The sequence below is a fragment of the Indicator indicator genome, chromosome 30 (assembly GCF_027791375.1).
Source record: "Indicator indicator isolate 239-I01 chromosome 30, UM_Iind_1.1, whole genome shotgun sequence".
In the NCBI taxonomy this organism is placed as follows: Eukaryota; Metazoa; Chordata; class Aves; order Piciformes; family Indicatoridae; genus Indicator; species Indicator indicator.
In genome coordinates, this window is record NC_072039.1 from 4,997,462 (window position 1) to 5,016,077 (window position 18,616).

The window sequence follows — 18,616 nt, forward strand, 5'->3', positions numbered from 1 at the left end:
TGAAACTGTCTGTTTAATTTTTCTGCTCAAACTTCAAGCAGAGAAAGCTGAAGAGTGTAAATAAGTCACTGCTGGGGGTGAGAAAGCAAAATAATGACTGTTCTAAACACTTCCATTGGAGAGAGAGAAATGGTTAAGAACCACTACTCAAAACAAAGTTGGGGCAGCTCTTGGCTTCCTTGCTGGGCTGTCTGTCTGTCTGCTGCTGCTTCTCTTCTGGCTGAAGATAACACACTGACCTTGCAAGCTAAGCTAACAGCCTCTCTGCTTTTACCTAACTCTGCTTTCTGCCAGGGGGGCCTGGGGGAGGAGGCCCCTTGGGAGAGATCCCCTTTGGGGGGAAGCAAAGGGGGCTTGGTTGTGCTTTTTCTGTTGGTTGTATCTGTTTGTAAATGTTGTGAATTGTGTCTCTTTGTACATATTCATTGCATTGCATCACAGGTTGTAGATCTGCTTGTAAATACAGCTTGCATGTGCTTTCCAGACTGAGCTAGCCTGGGGACTGTTAGTGTGGGGGGAATTTCAGCTCACACTGACACACCTTGAGTGCCAGGGGAAAAAGTCTCCTGCTTACTGCTGTGCTTGTGTGTCTTGGGACCAAGAGAACCTGCTTGGAGGTGATGGTTTGATTGCACAGTCTTGGGCTTTCCAGCTGACCAAGTGACATTCACCTCACGGTGGAACTTTGGGTGTTAGCACTTTGGTTTGGAATCATTTCTGCTTTCTGCCACTTGGTGTTGAAGCCCTCCCCTGCAGGAGCCCTTTCTGCCTTACAGGGATGACAAACCCCTGTGTGATATTTATCATGACCCCAGATGACAAGGGAGTCCTTGGCTGTGCCTTCAAGGCTGGGTTTCCTCCGTGGGCTGCTGTCTGGGCTCTGGCAGGAGCAGGTTTCTCTGTGAGCACAGCCCCATGGTGGCTTTTAAAATCCCAGGCTGGCTTCCTCCCTTCCATGGGAAATGTGACTGTGCTTGGTGGCCCCTGCCAGTTTGGTTAATTAAAGTTGCTTTTCCCAAGCTTGCTTTTAAATAAGGAATATTGTTGGGATCAGATTCCCAGAGCAGCACAGGCTTAGAAAGGTGTGAAAAGTCTGAGCTCTCAAAACCACCCTGGATAAGAAGGAAGAGAGATAAGGGGGAAGACCAAAAGCTACCAGACAGCCTTTGTAGGAGATGTAGGAGGGAATTTTTTGATCTCTTAGTCTTCCTGTGCTGCAGGGGGACTACCTGTCCCCTGCTTGTGATGGGAGCACTGCACAGCTCTGCTAAATTGGTATGGTGTGCCCTGGCACTACAGTCATAGATGTCATGCACTGAAGATGAATTGGTTGAAGACATTTCAGATCTGCACCTTTCAGAGGTGCTAAGCTTTCTTCTGCAGAGCACTGTAGGAGCTGTGGTTGGTGATGCTCCCTCAACTCCTCTTGACAGTCCCAGGAATGGGCTTCCTCCTACAGAGACACTTCTGTCTGTGTTTCAACTTGTCTGGTGTGTGGCTGGGGAGCTGGAGGCTCGTCTCTCACAGTTGTGTTTTTCTTCTCCCCTGCACAATGCTTGTCAGGAGTTAAAGTTACTCTGAAAATAAATGGTGTGAGTTGTACTAAGAGGCTGAGTGATGTTTTCCAGTAAGCCCAAAGGAGGGTTTGTAAAAGCTTCCTGGTGGGATGTCTTCATTGTGACAGCTTCCCTGGGAGTGTGGGAGCTGCATGGCTTCCCTGAACTTGCTGTCTGGAACCTTTGAGCTCAAAGGAAGCCCTTCCACCCCCATAACCTGTGTTTGGCTCTGGGCGTGCTTGTAGATGTGATAGGGCTCTCTTTGAGGACCACCAGGAACCACCACCACCTCCCAGCACTCTCCTTCCTTGTCCTCCAAACCTTTCCCAAGCCTTTTTGTCCTTGGGAAAGAGTTGCCTGGATCAGTGCCATGGCGTCAGCAGGCCAGGTTTGTTGCAGCCTTGTGTAGGACTTGGGACACTGACCTAACCTGGAGTGAGGGAGAAAGGTGCAAATGCTCCAGGCATATGTCCTTGCATTTTGTGTTGGATGCAGGGTTGGTTGGTTGGTTGGGGTTTTTTTATCCCCCCTGAAGACAGCAGCAGCAGAGCAAGCTCATCTGTTCTCCTTTTTGCTGCTTTTTGTTTACTCATCTGCTCCTTTCTGTTTACTCATCATAACTCCTTTTGGTCTGCACGTGGCATTTTTAAGCACTTACTGGAAAGGAACCATCCACAGGTGTAATGTGCCAGGTGTGATGGGACAGGGGTTCAAGCTGGAACCTAGAGGCATCACTCTCCTGTACTTGCTGCTGCTGATTTTTAATTTCCCCTCAGAGGGTCTGAAGGGATAGACTCATTCACTGCTGCTTCTTGTGGATGTTTTAGTTAGTAGTCTCCACCGGTATCTAAAAATGAGGAAAATTGTGGGGTTGAAATATTGAAAGATTTCTTTACTTTTGCTGAAGAAAAGCCACAGAGATGCTTGGGTTGTGCCTGCTGGGGCTCCAGTGTGAGTCTGGCTCTGGAAGAGCTTCATGAAACTCCACAGTCAATAAACGGTGGTGTGAAGGGTGGAGCAGACAGACATTGCTTGGGGACACCAAGGATCCAAATCTCCATCTGCAGACCAAAGGTGGATGTCCCATGTCCTATGACAGAGACACATCCTGGTGCTGTGTAGCTAAACCCATGCAGGGATACCACTAAATCCTTTTCCCTTTTCTTATGGAGAACAAAATCCTTTCCTCTCTCCTCCCCCACGGGGCAACGCGATGGGAAACTGGAGAAACCTATTTTGCCAGGCACCTTTCCAGACAGAGAGGCCCTGCTCCCCTGCTGAGGTTACCCTTTTCCAAAGCATGGTGACTAAGCTGCTCTCCCCTCCACGTTCTTGCCCTGGGAGCTGTGAGAGTGAGCCCTGGCCAAGCGTGAGCTCCGCCCTGCTCATAAGCACTCCCCCCGGGGCCGTGCCGTCCGCCGGCGGCCCGGGACCGGCGCTCCCCTGCCTGCCCACACGCTCCTGCTGGCACCAAGTGCTGGCAAGCAGCTGGTGCCAGTGTAAGCAGAGAGATGCAAGCTCCTCATACTGAATCATGGGCTTCTAGCGAGCCCACGGTGGTGGTAAAACATAGAATCGTTTTGCTTGGAGGAGACCTTCGAGATCGAGTCCAAGCGTTCAGCCAGCGCTGCCAGGTCCCCGCTGAACTGTGTCCCTCAGCACCACATCCACATGGCTTGTCAATTGCTCCACCACTGCCCTGGGCAGCCTGTTCCAGGGTTTGACAACCCTTTGGGGGAAGAAATTGTTGCTAATGTCCAACCCAAACCTCTCCTGGTGCAACTCGAGAGTGTTTCTTCTTGTCCTGTCACTGCAGCATGCAACAGCAAACCCAATTAGCAGGGAATCAGATTGCATCAGGTTGGATGGGACCTTCAAAGTTCATCTTGTCCAACGCCCCTGCAGTCAGCAGGGACACCTCCAACTAGAGCAGGCTGCCCAGGGCCACATCAAGGGCATGCCTCCAGGGATGAAGCCTCCACCACCTCCCTGGGTAACCTATTCCAGTGTTTCACCATCCACATTGTGCAGAACTTCCTCCTGATGTCCAACCTAAATCTGCCCTGCTCCAGTTCCAAACCATTGCCCCTGGTCCTATCCCCACAGGCCCTTCTGAACAGTCCCTCCCCAGCCTTCAGATATTGAACTGCAGCACTGAGGCTCTTCTTCTGCCTGAGATGTTGCTCGTTGGACACACTTGGTCCTCTCCCTTTCCTTTGCACAGCTTGAGGCTTGTACCACACCATGCAGTTGCTCTGGTGCTGGAGCAAGGGATGGCATCTCTGGGCCAGTGATCCCATCCAAGCCTGTGCTGGTGAATGCTGGCAGGTGGGAAGTGCTCCCCTGAGGGTGGTGACAGCTGTGTTACTGCAGCAAGGAAAATGCCACCACACCCTGCCACGCTCCATCAGGGAACCTCAGGGGCTTGCAGGCAGTTGCTAAGCCCTGGAGCACCCCTGGGAGATTGATAGGTGTTGCCTTGGAGAGGAAGGCAGGGACTGCACAGGTGACAAGTCCAACAACAGCAGGTCTGTGCTGCAGCTCCTGATCCATGACTTAGGGTTTGGTGCCACCAGCTGTGCTTTAAACTCTTGGGGTTTTGACAGTTCAGGATGCTGACTGAAAAGTAACTTCAGCCCAGTGTCTGGTGGTGGTTTTCTGAGATGCTGATTTTGTTTATGTCCCTAAACCCCTGCATGTCTTAGTGACCTGGATTGTTTTCCAGCATCCAGTCCTCTTTCCCCTCAGATCTCTTTCCCTCCCTGCTGTTTCTTTGACAGAGACTTGGCAGTGATGTACTGGAGCAGGAGAAAGCTCAGGGCCAGGAGTGCTGCAGAAGTTCAGCAGGCTTTTGCTCTGCCTGCTGAAGCTCTGCCCTTGCATTCCCTGGCAGGAACACACATGGCTGTGTAGGCTGAGGGAGCTGTGAACCTGCCCCTGTCCATATGGAGGTGGGACAGATGGGGCTGAAGAATGGGACTGGCTTGGACTCTGGTCCCTGTTAACCTGCTCTATTACATATGTGTCTCAGGGGTTTTATGGGGTCTCCCTCTCCTCCTCCCTCCTGGAGAAAGCACTTCCTTGGCTTTTTTTTCTCATTCAGTCTCTATTTATATCACCCTTAGCTTAGAGGTGACCCCTTGGTCTCTCCTCTGAGCTAAAATGAAAGTTGAATTGTTTTTCCAAGCTCTGGGTAAACATGTCCTGGGCTGTGTGGCCAGAAAAAAAAGAGTTGGCTTGGGCTCTCCAAGGTGGCTGTGGCTCAGCTCAGTTGAGAGGGAGCTTATTCCAGTGAGGAAATTCAAACCAGCAGCAAGGCAAAAAACTGAACTTGTGCTGGAGGTCCCTGGAGTGCTTCGTATGAGCCCAAGTGTGGAAGCTGTTTGGGTGAGGTTTTGTATGGATGGCAGGGTTTGTGTCCCCCCAGACACCACTGAGATCCCAACTTGTCCCCAGGCCCTTCTGTTCAGGTGACTTTTACTAAAGGGGCCAAAAGAAAACTCTTCTCCAGATGATGTGGAAGGCAGGGTCTGGGGTTGGTTCCATCCCTACTGACAAGCATAATTTATGTCCATCACCAGAAGGACATAGAACTGTTGGAGCAAGTCCAGAGGGTGGCCACAAGGATGATCCAAGGGCTGAGGACAGGCTGAGGGAGCTGGGATTGTTCAGCCTGCAGAGGATACTCCAGGGGGACCTTATAGCTGCCTTCCAATACCTGAAGGGATCCTACAGGAAAGCTGGAGAAGGACTTTTCATAAGGATGTCTGGCAATAGGACAAGGGGGAATGGTTTGAAGCTGAGGGGGAGTAGGTTTAGACTGGATCTTAGGAAGAGGTTCTTCAGTACAAGGGTGGTGAGACTCTGGAACAGATTGCACAGAGTGGTTGTGGATGCTTCCTCCCTGGAGGTGTTGAAGGCCAGACTGGATGGGGCTTGGGCAACCAGGTCTGGTTGAGAGGTGTCCCTGCCCATGGCAGGGGGCTTGGAGTAGGTGATGTCTGAGGTCCCTTCCAACCTAGGTCATGCTATGACTCTATGAATATAGTCCCCCTGAGCCTGGGTGTCATGAGTAGCCCTGCCTTGAGGAGCTAGGATGTGCCTGAGGCACAACCAAGAGATGTCTTCAGAAACCCTGATGGAGTTGTGCAAGAGCAACCACCCAGCTCTGGCTGTGCCTGACTGGGCTGCTGTCTGGTGGGGAAGCTTTCAGAGCAACTCAATGCTGCTGTTGCGTGTGAAGGTTGTGTTGAGTGGTGGCTGTAGGTGTTGCACTTGGTGTTTATCACCTTGTGCAGCTCTTGGAAACCTTTGGGGTTTGTTGTGGACTTAGGAGAGGCAGTTTTGCTCTTCAGGAAACTCTCCTGTTGTGCAGCAAGTTTACCAGTGTCAGTTCAAGGGGTGTTTTCTTCCCCATGGCCATGACCTTGGGATAGTCTTTTATCTTCCTGCCTCTCTCCAACCCCAGCCCTGTGGAAAGGTGCCAGGCAAGCTCCTTGGAAAGTGCCTCAGCTCCAGGGACAGCCTGCAACCACCTCTTCCCAAACCAGGGTGCCAGAGTAAGGAGGTAGTTGGTGCTGGTGATGCTCTCAGCCCTATGGGTAATGTCTGTTTGTCCAGGGTTGTCCCACGAGCAGGGAAAGAGGACAAAAGGCTTTAACAAAGCTGTGAGGTGTGGGTCAGAGCTGCTCTGATGCCCACAGAGAGCATCAGATTTCCAGCAGGAGTTGTTCCAGGCAAAGGAGGTGCAAACACAAAGGCATGAGGAGCAAAGGGCCCCTGTCAAAAATTCACAACTCTTCCTGCCAGCAGCAGGCCATAAACTATTGGAAAATTAAACTGGTTTCTTTTTCCAGAGACCAAAGCCACATGTATGGATGACTGATGACTGTGATAGGGAGTGAGTCAGGCTTTCCTCTGCTTGGAGAACTTGTTGAACATGAGGCTGATAAAGGCTGAGTGGAGCTGGGGGGCAGGAGAAAGTGAAGCATTGGGCACAAGCTGCTTTTATCCCTTGTGACCTCGAGGTGTTGGATTGCACCAACTCTTACCATCCTGGGGATGTACCATGGAAGCTCTCCCAGCCCCTGAACCTGGAGTAAATGCAAAGGGAGATTTTGGCTGGGCAGATCCCCAGCCTGCTGCTTTCTGTGGAGGAAGGCTTTTCTGCCAGCTGGTGGTTGTGGCAGGGCTGGCAGAGCAGCTTAGCAAAACCCAGTCCCAAAGTCCAGCTTTGCCTGTCCATCCTTCTGTTGGTGCCTGCACCTCTTGGGCTGCAGCTCCAGTGGGACAGGTGAGCAGTGCAACCCTGTCTGCATGCAGGCTGCTAGCTACAGGCAGACATCTCAGCAGGGAAGCTCTCTACAACAGAGTCCATGGTCCTCAGCTTCCCCACCAGAATGTAGTGTTTCAAGGTACATGATGACAGCAATGAGTCAGGGAGAGCATTCTGAGCATTTTGGTGTAGCTGGAGAGGTGACTTGCCAGCTCTGGAAGCAAAATGGATTCTGCCCGTGTAGTTCTGGATAGATGAAGATCTATTTTCTTGTTCCCTTCTGTGTCACTTGAGAAATATAGGCTTAGCTGCATCCCTGGCTCGGGTGTCTGTCCCTGCAGGAGCTGTAAATCCCTCAGGTTTGCAGCATGGAGTTGATTCTGTGAATTGTCCCTCACAAAAGCAAGGCAACACATAGAGAAAAAGTAGTTACTGTGACCTGGATGTAAAGAATCTCTTTCTAAGCCTTCTTCATCCCCATGGCAGAAGGAGTTCATTACCAATGATGCTGGGGGTTTATGCCCTACAGTTTTAAAATGTGTTATTCCTGATGAAAGCTCACAGAAATGTTTTTTTTTCCCCCTTCTCTTATTTACTATCCTGTGTGCTGTGACATGTGGCTAAAACTGTATTACTAAACTCATTTTATGCAGGATGAGTTAAATGGGATACTGTGACCAGCAGCCTGGTGCCTTTATCCCCAACCCAAGCACATAATCCAGCTCCTCCAGCACAAAGGTTATTGTTTGATCTTGACTTCAAATTCCAAATTTCTGCCATCAGGCTCATTTTTACAGCTGAAATCCTAGGTATGAAGTGATGAGAGCTTGAGGGACTCTGGGGCTCTGTCTGTTGGATGTCAGCCTCGAGTAGCTTCTTACCTTCCCCTTCTGCTCTTAGAGGTGTCTCACACATCTTCTTGCAAAGCTCTTGGAGTCCAGATGCAAAGTGCTACAACAGCATTAAGTATTATTTGTCTTTTGCTGGAAGGAACATCATTAAAAGAAGCTGATTTATAAATGGAAACCTTCTAAATTCCCCCAAATACCTGGTGTAAGAGCAAAGGGGATGCTGAGGATTCACCTTCAGTCAGTTATATTCTCTGTTAACAGCTCCTTTAGTTTTTTCCACAGTAGATCAGAGGTTGGAAGGGACCTCAAGAGATCATCAGGTCCAAGCCCCCTGCCAGAGCAGGACCACTTAGGGTAGTCCACACAGGAATGCATCCAGGTGGGTTTGAAAGTCTCCAGAGAAGGAGACTCCACAACCCCTCTGGGCAGCCTGCTCCACTGCTCTGTCACCATCACTGTAAAGAAGTTTCTCCTCATGTTGAGGTGAAATCTTCTATGTTCAAGTCTGAAGCCATTGTTCCTTGTCTTATCACTGTGTACCACCAAAAAGAACCTGGTCCCCTCCACTTGACACCCACCCCTCAGCTATTGATAGACATTGATCAGATCCCCTCTCAGTCTTCTCTTCTCCAGACTAAACAGCCCCAGGGCTCTCAGTCTCTCTTCATAGGGGAGATGCTCAAGTCCCCTAAGCATCCTCCTGGCTCTCAGGATGAGTACCAGGGGACAATCACCTCCCTGCTCAGCAGCTGCCAAGCACACTGTGATGAAGAAGAAAGAACAAACTGAAGACAGCAGCTGCTGAGCTGCTTCCTCTGGAGCTGCCAAGCTTGTGGACTGGTTTGTGTACAGTACGATGTGCTGCTTGATAGTGCAGACAACTGCTTGAGGTCCTGAGGAGCCCTCCTGGTCCTGGTCTTCACAGCTTGTCACCACTCTCCAGGCTTTAGTGGCACATCAGTCTTGCTCCTGGCAGAAGAGTTTGCTTGTGCCTGGATGCTGCTGGTGCCAAATGGATGCAGACAACCCAGCTGAGCTTCCCTTGGGGTAAAAGCTGCTTCCTGTGTTTTTGGCTGTGGTCACCCTGATTAACCTGGAGTCTTTTCTAAGGATCCTTCTGTGAGTCCTTGCACGGAACCCCAGCATGGCAGGGGTTGGAAGGGACCTCTGGAGATCATCTAGGCCAACCTCCTTGCTAACACAGGTCTGCCTAGATCAAATTCTGGCAAATTCTGCCACAGAAAAGCATCCAGTTGGGTTTAGAATCTCTCAAGAGAAGGAGACTCCACAACCTCTCTGGTCAGCCTGTTCCAGTGCTCTGGCACTCTCAGAAGCATTTTCCTTCAGTGCCAAGGCAGGTTCCCATCCTGAGCAGAGCAACTGGAACTCTCCACCCTGCCATATGCTTTCTGCAGCCTCTCCAACAGGGCCAAGTAAGTGTCCCCAAGGGAAATGAGGGATGAAGAAACAGGTACCTCATTAAACAGGAACAACATATTTTATTGATGCTTCCTGGTGGTAATTGACGTTTGAGTTCAGCTCATTTAGCTGTTAATCAGAACACAATTCACCCTGAAGGAAGGCAGCACAGGAGGAGCATTGTTTATTCACCTCCAGCACTGGAGAGCCTGGTGGGGACCTCTCCTGCAGTGCAGCTGGAGGGGAGAGCTGAGTGACTTGGGCACTTGCATGGTATTCTAGAATCTTTTAGGTTGGAAAAGGTGGTTGAGCCCAGCCACTAACCCAGCACTGCCAGGCCACCACTAAACCATGTCCCCCAGCACTGCCAGGCCACCACTAAACCATGTCCCCCAGCACCACATCTACATGAGTTTTAAATCCCTCCAGGGATGGGAACCCCACCCCTGCCCTAGGCAGCCTGTTCCAGGGCTTAACAACCCTTTAGGGGAAGAAATGTTTCCTAATATCCAACCTAAACTTCTCTTGGCACAATTTGAGGACTTTTCCTCTCACCTTATCACTTGTTAGTTGGCAGAAGAGACCAAGCCTGCTCCAAACACCTTTCATGTAGCTGTAGGGAGTGAGGTCTCCCCTGAGCCTACTTTTCTCCAGACTGAACAACCCAATATTTCCAGCCTGATTCACAGGTGTGCATACTGAGCAAGCAAAGGGGCTGCTGGCAACAGAGATTTGCAAGCCCCAGCACAGTCACTTGCCAGGGCAGCTCTGCAGCCCCTTGGGGCTTTGGCTGTGCCAGGGCTTGGAGATGCTTTCACTCAGCCAAACAGGGATGTCTCAGTGAGCAGACTTGGGATGGGTCAGGGCCCTGTGGGGTGCTGATGAGGTGAGAGGAGTCCCTCTCTATGTTCACCCCACCAGGTGATTGCTCCTTCCAGTGGGAGTGGAGCTGCACTGTCTCTGTTGGGCAAAAAGTGATAAAGAAAAGCAAAGAGCTGAGGTCTTGCAGAAAGGGAGGTTGTCAGGTGGATTTTTCTTCACAGATGGCAGGGACTGTGATTCCTGTCCAAAGCCCAGCAAGTGATTAGCTCACAGTTTGGGATATTTGGGGATTTGGGTAAGAACTTTGTCCCACCCTTTCCCATCTTCAAAGAGTTTTGCAAACATTAGGTAATTTGCTAATCCTCCTGATTTTGCTGTCACTTTTGCTTTTCTCCTTTCCATCCAGCTTTCCAGGAAACCCCCAGAACAGCTCTTGTGTCTGTGGTCATAGTTTGGCATCTGGTTGGTGCCAAAGCAGATGAAGTAGCCCCAACTCCCTCCAGCCCTGCTGCCTCCTGGAGCTGTTGCTGGGAGAGTTGGGCTGGAGCACAGCTGCTGCTCCCTTACTGAGATCCTACCTTTTGCTTTAACTTAAAAGGAAAAAAAGAACACACACACCCCCCCCCCCCCAGAACTCTTGTGCCCATGAGGGCCTCACAGGGGTTAATGGGCTGGAGGTGAATGTTGCTCTGAGGGTTGTGCCCTTGCCCTGGGTTCCACCTTTCTGTGCCCACTGAGGGACTGAAGTGAGGAGGTCACTGCTGCCCCTTCTCAGGCTCTTGTGCACGTCATGAGGCTCCCAGGGGTTGTGGCAAGGGGCTGAGAGCCCCCCTGGAACGACATAAATATTTGCAGTGGTATCCCAGGGACACTCCTGCTCTCCTCCAACAGCAAGAACAGCCTGGGCTGGGGTTTGCTTCCCGTGGGATCCGGTGTGGTGCAGCTGAGGCACAGGCTCTGTAGGAGACGTGCTGGGCTGGGAAAAGCTCTGCATGCTGTCCTACATCTGGGACATAAATAATCAGATAATCTGCTTCTGCTTTAACCCCAGGCTGAGGGGTACAAACAACAGTGAGCAGCTCTGCCTTTGAGGCTGAGGGGAGACCTTCTTGCTCTCTGCAGCTCTCTGGAGGGAGGTTGGAGTGAGGTGTGAATCAGTCTCTTCTCCCAAGTAACAAGAGGAATGGCCTCAAGGTGCACCAGGGGAGGTTTGGGTTGGATATTAGGGAAAAAATCTTCCTTGCAAGAGTGGTCAGGGGTTGGAACAGACTGCCCGGGGTGGGATGGAGTCACTGTTCCTGGAGGTGTTCACAATACTCCTTAGGCATGGCACTTTGGGACATGGCTTGGGTATGTAGACACAAGGGGTCTGTAGGTGAGGGCCAGCACTGTTTACCAAAACACTGTGGAACTCTGCCTGCAGACTGCCCTTGGGCAGTGCCAGTGAGTGATGGGGAGGGGCTGAACCCCACCTGTGATCTGCTGGCAGGGGGCTCCCTGTGCCTCAAGGCTCTGAAATCTATCCTTCAATCCTCCCTGTCTGTGTGTGCAGGAGGAAGGGGAGTGCCACCTCCCAGTGACCACACTGCCTTCAGCAGCCCTCTGAGCCCTCTGCCCGTTTGCAGTCCAGCCAGGGCAGCACCTTGGCTGTTTTTCTGCCTCTGCTGCTCTGCAGTGATTAACTCTGCGGTCGGTTGGTTGTTTGCTAAGATGTTTCCAGGGTTATGAATGGCTCTGCTGGGGGTTTTTTAGCTGCTTGCTTGGTGTTCTGGTAAGTCCCTGTGTCTGCCAGAGGGATGCAGATGCATTTGGCATGAAGAGGATGACCCAGCTGACCCTTCCAGGAGCAAGCACTGACATCTGAATGGCCTTCCCATGAGTCACTTCATTTATGACACTGACATGGGTCCAGCTGGTTTGGCTGAGCATCTTCCTCTGCATGTCAGGAGCACATGTTGGAGTGGTTGATGCACAAAAGCCTCCTCCACAGTCACAGTCTTGCTGTGCCCATCTCACCCGAGGATGGAGTCGGTGGCATTGGGCATTGCAGTATGGGGCAAGGCAGCTAAAGGCTGCAAAGCAACCTGCAGGTTCTCTGCCATTCCCTACCTCCTGTTGTCTGCTGCTCCTTCATCCTCTGTGGTGGAAGCTAAGCTGTGTACCCTCCGGTGGCTCTCACAAAAGATTTTTATATTCTTTTTTGCAATTTCCCTTTCTCTTGCATGTTCCCCTCGGGGCTATCTAGCACCTTGAATTTTATTGCCTTCTTTAATTGCTCCTCTGAAGTCCAAGTGCGATATTACTCCAGGATCCCATTGAGTAACTTCCTGAGCTGCCATTCATCTTGTGGCTCTCTTGGTAAACCCTGCCTTGCATTTTGGTGTGTCAAGACTGAAGCAAGTGCATCTTCCTTTGGCCTTTCAGCTGGTGAGCACTGCCTGTAGAGGTATCTGAGCTGCAAAACAATGGTTGCCATTTCTTTTCTTTGTTTCTACAAATTTCCCCTTTCAGTGTTCTGCTGCTGCAGCTTTGCCAACAACTCATTTGTGCTCCTTCACAGCACAGGGTTTTGTTGTTGAGGTCCTTGGCACTCTGTGATTGTCCAAGGTGACCACTCAGCATCCTGTAGAAGGATGCCTGGAGCATCCTCATGTTGCAGATGTGCTCAGCCATGGGCTTCCCAGGTTTGGGAGTGGATTCATGGTGTCAGGCCAGTGGAAAGCTGCACTGGTCTGGCTGGTTTTTTTGTTAAGGGTTGAACAGGAGAAAATCCCTCTCTGAGAGCAGAAGAATTAACTCTGCTGGTGCTCAGTCCCTTGCTGGTCACCTTAGAGAGGTCAGCATCCCCTCCCATCTCTGCAACCAGCATTTGATGGCAAGCTTCTGTGCCTTTGTGGTTTGGGCTGTCTTGGGGAGAAGGTTTGCACTGTTGATAGGTCTGCCTGGAAGCAGAGGATTTGGGGGTTTTGAACCATGAATTCAATGCACATGTCACACTCAGTGGCTATTTGGCTAACCTGATCAAAGCCACTTGCTCCTTTTGGACCAAAGAGTTAATGAGACCTTCTGCAGACCAGCTGCAATGAGCATGGCAAGGGGCAATGAGTCAGGCAGCTACCCTCAGCTTGAGAGCTTGGTTAGCCCTGGGGGCACCTCCTGCCCAGAAATCCCCAGATTGAGACCACTTATGGTTTGCCCTAGTTGCCAACTTTCTGCCTCATTGAGTTTTATGCTACTGTCAATGAGAACTCCACAGAATGTTAATGCTGCCATGCTTGCTGCCAGACTTGCTGCTGTCTGCCCTGGCATGGAGTACCTGCCATCTGCTAAGGGACACCACCAGCCACTGCTTCTGCCAGCTTCTCCAATGAAGTGCTGAAGAGCAGAAGTGCTGCTTAGGCTACGTGCTCTGAGCCCAAGGCTTGCAGCTCCTCCTGACCACAAGCCTCATTAAGTCTTATGCAAAAGCATTCTCAGTCTGGGGGCATGTTGGGGCACAGCTGGGCTTGGCACTCCTGGTGTGCTGCAGGCCTGGGCATGGGGTTTGAAGCTGTACTGGATGGTTTGGGGTTGGAGCTGTCCTGGATGGTTTGGAGCTGTCCTGGATGGTTTGGAGCTGTCCTGGATGGTTTGGAGCTGTACTGGATGGTTTGGGGTTGGAGCTGTACTGGATGGTTTGGGGTTGGAGCTGTACTGGATGGTTTGGGGTTGGAGCTGTACTGGATGGTTTGGGGTTGGAGCTGTACTGGATGGTTTGGGGTTGGAGCTGTACTGGATGGTTTGGAGCTGTACTGGATGGTTTGGAGCTGTACTGGATGGTTTGGGGTTGGAGCTGTATTGGATGGTTTGGAGCTGTACTGGATGGTTTGGAGCTGTACTGGATGGTTTGGAGCTGTACTGGATGGTTTGGGGTTGGAGCTGTACTGGATGGTTTGGGGTTGGAGCTGTACTGGATGGTTTGGGGTTGGAGCTGTACTGGATGGTTTGGGGTTGGAGCTGTACTGGATGGTTTGGGGTTGGAGCTGTATTGGATGGTTTGGAGCTGTACTGGATGGTTTGGAGCTGTACTGGATGGTTTGGGGTTGGAGCTGTACTGGATGGTTTGGAGCTGTACTGGATGGTTTGGGGTTGGAGCTGTACTGGATGGTTTGGAGCTGTACTGGATGGTTTGGGGGTTGGAGCTGTACTGGATGGTTTGGAGCTGTACTGGATGGTTTGGAGCTGTACTGGATGGTTTGGGGTTGGAGCTGTACTGGATGGTTTGGGCTTGAAGCTGTACTGGATGGTGTGGGGTTGGAGCTGTACTGGATGGTTTGGGGGTTGGAGCTGTACTGGATGGTTTGGGGTTGGAGCTGTACTGGATGGTTTGGAGCTGTACTGGATGGTTTGGGGGTTGGAGCTGTACTGGATGGTTTGGGGTTGGAGCTGTACTGGATGGTTTGGTTGCTGGGTTTGGGTTTTGCCAGCTCATGGGATGAGTTTTCTGATCAGGAACATGGATAGAAAGTGGTTCCTCTTCTCAGTTCTTACAAGATCTCCAAAATGCTCCTTCCTGTACCAAGGGCTTGCTGGTGGATGGGAAGTTCTAGCTTCTACCAGTTTATTGATGGAGAGAAGACTGGGCCTTCCCTCCTCAAAACAAAAAAAAACATCTTTATCTTTGCCTCTTATTGATGCTACCTTAGACAGCTGCTTTTAACTCTGCCCTTCTTTAAGAGGCAACTTTTGATGGGAAAGCCTCAATCCTAGCAAACCAGAAGGAAAGGAGCAGGGTTTCCAGTATGGACAACATTCCTGATCCAAAGAGCATCTGGAGCTGTTTGGAGGGTTTGCTTTGGTTTTGTACAACTTCTGTGTCTGTGCATTTCTACTTCTGTGTATCTTTTCACATCCTCTCAGTAGAATTTCCCACAAACCACTTCCTAATATCTGAGATAGTTTCCTGTGAAAACACCCCTGCATTAGAAGACTTGAAATAAGACATATAAGACCTTAGCTGATGCTAGGCTTTGACTGTCTGTAAGCCCTGGTCAGTTCCTCTGGACCCACAGGGGTGACTGTAAAACAGAACTTTGCAGATCAGAGAGATTTGTCCAAGGTGGAGATCCTCCCCTCCCAGCAGAGAGCCTCCAAGGAAGGGAGCTGGCTATACATAGTGATGTGACAGCTCTGCAAGGGTCTCACTGGCTGTTCCCAGGTCCATGACCCAAACCCTGCACCCCACAGACCAAGCTCCACCACTCTGGTCCCTTCCCATAGTAAGAATTCAGGAGCTGGTTTGTTTTTGTTGTCTTTTCAACTCCCCCTGCTGCTACATGGCTGGCTGGAGAGGGCACATGAGCAGAGCTTGGGAAGGACTCACTGCTGGAGCTGTGCTGACAGAGGGGTCACCAACCCCAAATCTGAATTTCCCATGCCAAAAAAAAAAAAAAAAAAAAAAAGGCATTTTTCCTGTAAGAAACCAAATGCCTCTTCTCATGTCAGAGACCTTCATTCTCTTCCAGAACCAGCTGGTCTTTTCTTGGCTGTTTCATGATGTGAATTAGTTCTTGGGCATCTCCTTCCCTTACCAAAGCCATCTGAGTGTCTCTGCTTAGCCCTTAACCTTGAGCAGGGGGAGGCTTGGGTGGTGTCTGAGCCCATGGCTGCATACCTGGGGAACTCAGGAATGATCAAGTGGATTAGCTCAGTTGCAGTGAGCCCTGTAGGAGCAACCCTGAAGCTAGGAGCAACCACCAGGCCTCCTGTGATGGAACCATCTCACAGCAACCTGAGCACCCACTGCCAGCTGGGTGTGGGATTGCTATGGCCTTTGGTGAGAGGGCAATGATGGATTTAAAACCTTTCCTCCCTCCTCAGCTCCTGGTCTTGCAGAAGGAGGATGAATTGCTGGAGAAAAACTCCATCAGGGCTTCAAAAAAGAAAGTCTGGCAGTGGCTGGCTGGGGCTGGGGCTAGCTGCAGCACAGATGTCTGCATGCAACAATAGGCTGCAATTCAGCCCCATGCTTTGAAAGGAAAGGGGGATGGGGGGAAAAGAGAAGAAAGAAAATGAAAAAAAAAAAAAAGCAAAGCAGAAAGCCATTAGCTGACTTCAGCTCCTGGTGACCACATCAAAAGGGAAGGCATCGTAAATTCGGTTCCTGTTAAAGCCCAGGGCCCCGGGGAGCAGGACACCAGGGGCTGGGGAAAGCCCTTTGGGGCCTCAGGAGTGGCTGGGTGTGGGGCTTGGGGGGGCAGAACCTTCTCCTGGCTGCTGCACTGACTGGGGTTGGGGGTGGTTCATGGCTGGGGAGTGGTGGACTCTGACTGACTGCCTGAGGTGTGTCCCTCTGCCTTCTGGTGCTGCCTTCCTAGCAGAGATTTGGAGGCCAGAGAATTGCCTTGGTTGGAAAGGGTCTTGAAGAAGATTGTTAAGTACAACCATCGACCTAACACCCCCATGGTCATCAAACCATGTCCCAAAGTGCCATGTCTACAGGTTTTTGGACACCTCCAGGGATGGTGACTCCACCACCTCCCTGGGCAGCTTGTTCCTATGCCTGACCACCCCTTCAGGAAAGAAACTTTTCCTAATCTCCAACCTAAACCTGCCCTGGTGCAACTTGAGACCATTTCCTCTTGGTCTATCACTTGATACTACGGAGAAGAAACCACTGCTCACTTCACTACAGCCTCCTTTCAGGGAATTGTGAGAAGGTCTCTCCTCATCCTCCCCTTCTCAGATTAAACACCCCCAGTTCCCTTAGCCACCCCTTGTGTGACTTGTTCTCCTGTGGCCCAGCAGCTCTGGCTCACGTTAGGGATGTCCTGGCATGGGAAAGCAAAAGCTTTTTTTTTTTTTTGCACATTTCATGGTGCTGACATAAGATCTCCTCTTCATTCCGTTGTCATCCTTTCCAATCCCCAAAGCCTATCCCTACCTCACCCTGGGTTACTGGGGATCTGCTCTCTGTTGCTTGCTGCTGATGTGTAATAACTGATCTGACACATCAAAGCCATTGAGGATGACCTCTCCTAGGGCTTCCTGGAGCATCTCTCACTATTTTATCTTTCAGTGTGTAATGACTGTTTACCATTTACTACCCTAAGTGATGCTGCTCTGGCAGGGGGATTGGACCTGATGATCTCTTCAGGTCCCTTCCAACCTCTGTGATGCTGTGATTGTGAGCACAGGGTTCTTCCTCTCAACTGTTTTGTGGTTGTTTGGGTTTTTTTCCTGACTTATTATCCTGTGGTCCTAGCTAATCACTCATGACAAGTCAAGAAGGAAGATTTGGAAGGAACTCAACCATTTTCTGTGTTTTCTGGGTGTGAAATAGGTCGTGTTTTTAAGGGTTACCACACACTGAACTGTATGGGAAGCAAACATCTTGGCTGAGGGCTTCTGCATACCACAAACTGCACATGAAGGGAATGGTGGCCCCAGGATCAGCACAGTTTCCCTGCCCCAGTTTGTGCATGAACAGAGCTTTTTGTGCATCAGAGCAAATCCTGCAGCATCTGGAAAGAGATGCTGCAAGTCTGAAAAGTTGTTAAAAAGAAACAGAGAAGGAAGGGGGTGGGGGGAGAGGACATTAATTTTTAATTAAGTAAAACTCCTGGATCAGGACAACCAGTATGGGACTTTGTGCATCTGAAGCTTGCAGGACAGCACCTTTGTTGTTTGGTTGGTTGGTTGTTTTTTGGTTTTTTTGTTTTTTTTTTTTTTCCCAGAGTTTGATTGCAAGTGACAGAATGTGGGGCCGCGTAATAGCAGGAGACAAAACCTGTTGCTTCCTCTGCCGGGGGACAATGGCTAATTGTTCTAATTTGGGTCAATTCCCTGCTGTGCTGCAGCAGGAAATTCTCTACCAGGGCTCTTTAATCATCTCCCTCCGCCTATTTCACTCCGTGTTTGGCCCTGCTGCAATCCCCCGGGGGCTCTGCACACCACCGGGGATCCTGCAGGAGGAGGAGTGGGTGATTCATTTCTTAATGAAAACAAATTAATTTGCAACAACGTCTTTATCACCGAGGCTTTCAGCTGCTTGGGTCCTCCTCTCAGCTCTCTGGCTGCTGCTTCTGGAGCAGCCCTGAGACTGGCTTTGTGAAGGCAGATTTTACCTCCTTGCACGGCTCAGGAGTTGTTGCCACTCCTGATGGGAAGGAGTGATGCAAGGAGGGCAGGCAGTGCTGCCGTGCTTGTTTACCCCCCAGAAAAACAAAACAAAATACTGCCCTGCTCATCCCATGTTTGCTTTCCCATGGTGTCACCTCTCTGCTTCCAATTACCCTGAGGATCATGTCCAGGGATTGCTCAGCTGTGGTTAGAGGTGGTGCTCAGATGCTGGGGGGTACCTCACCAACTGGATCTGCTAAAGGCTGAGTGGTTTCTCTCCCATGCTGCAGGTGAGGCCCTCAGTGAGGACAAAGCAGGTTCCCCTGCAGAAACCAGGGTGGGTTTAGCAGGACACAGAGGGGGTGAGCCTGGCTTCTAGCCTTTGACAGCTCTCCTTTATCCCTGGAGCCTAACTGACTGCTATTTCGAGTGCTATTGCTCCATCCCTTCCCCCAGAGCTCTGCTTCTGGGGCTGGAGCCAGGGTCAGGAGCCTGGTGGTCTCCAGCATGTGCCATGGGGACAGGCAGGGCTTGGCTCGTGCTGCTCCCTCTCGTGTTCCAGCTGAACAAGAGCCTGTTGGCAAGGGGCTGGT

General features: G+C 50.8%; 1 protein-coding gene across 1 annotated transcript in view; it reads left to right on the forward strand.

The window, feature by feature from the left end:
- The window catches only part of LRRC75A (leucine rich repeat containing 75A), a 71,582-nt gene that overhangs the window by 31,011 nt on the left and 21,955 nt on the right, over nt 1-18,616 (forward strand). The window lies entirely within an intron of this gene.